Source organism: Elephantulus edwardii, unplaced genomic scaffold (assembly GCF_000299155.1).
Source record: "Elephantulus edwardii isolate Elephantulus edwardi_28Jun2011 unplaced genomic scaffold, EleEdw1.0 scaffold00331, whole genome shotgun sequence".
In the NCBI taxonomy this organism is placed as follows: domain Eukaryota; kingdom Metazoa; phylum Chordata; class Mammalia; order Macroscelidea; family Macroscelididae; genus Elephantulus; species Elephantulus edwardii.
The window spans coordinates 1529178-1530461 of record NW_006400081.1 but is presented as its reverse complement, the minus strand read 5'-3'; positions in this window follow the sequence as shown (position 1 = coordinate 1530461).

The following is a 1284-nucleotide window of genomic DNA, read 5'->3' as shown; positions in this document are numbered from 1 at the left end:
CCCACCTTCGGCTTGGTAGCATAACTTTCTGTCCACTAGACCAACATAGCTCTCTCTATGTTGTCTTTGTTATTGTTGTTAGGTGTCATCGAGTCATAGACAACTCATAGCAACCCTATGAATGAAAGGACTGAGCACTGTTCGTACATAGAGTTTCCAGAGGCAAGCCATTTCAGAAGTGGATGCCGTTCCTGCTTCCAGGCTTGTTTTAGTCAGGAAGCTCCAGCAAACACTGTCCACCATGGGTAACCATTACCACGTTTGGATCCAGGCCATAGTGGATCACAAGTACTTGCTGTGCATCAGATAGCTAGCTGGACAGTGATTAGGGATGACAGAAGATGAATCGATGCCTTTGAGTTTTGGTGCTGGAGAAGAGTATTTAACATACCATGGACTGCCAAGAGAACAAACAGGTCTTTTCTGGAGACGGTGAAACCAAGTTGCTAATTGGAGGCAAGGATTTTGAAGCTCCATTTCACATACTTTGGGGATGTGGCCAGGAGAGACCGACCATTTCTTGGAGGAGGATACCATGCTTGGAAAGGTGTAGGGACATCTAGATGAGATGGATTGATACAGTAACTGGGGTGACAGGTAGGTGTGTCAGATATGGTGAGATTGGCCCAGGATAGGTTCAGAGCTATTTTACATATGGTCACTATGAGTCACAGTTGACCCGATGACACATAACAACGTGCACAGACACACACATTCAGATAATACTAGCTTAGTGTTTGACTCCAAGGTCCTATCTGGCTGAGAATGGAATTGAACTGTAAAAACTAACCAAAACCCCCATGATTTTACTTTGATTTGGTAAATAAATAGCAGAACAGAGGCATTTGACATTATGCAGTTTTATTTGAACATGCTGACTTCGATGGCATTCTTTCTATATTTGATAAGCCACGGCTTGTCTTGTCAACTCAATGTCAATTTACCTTGTAAAATGGACTCACAAAGAACTGAGTTATTGCTGTTAGCTTGATAAGATGGTTAAATAATTATTTTTTAGATTCAGAGACTTTTAGTGAGCTACAAAAGCTTTAGAAAGCTCATCTTCTAGAAGAAAGAATTTTTATGAAGTTAGGAAGTACTTGCGGCTTTCTGTTTAAATAGTCTGTCTAAAAAAATAATTTTTCCACTGTTGTATTTTACTTCCTAAACCTATTGCAGAATTCTGATATAAATAAGGAAAATAGTGCCCTAAAATGCATCTTTCATCTGTCATTAATGGCTAGAGAAAAAATCAAATCAAGAGATTGTACAGACTAGAGAATG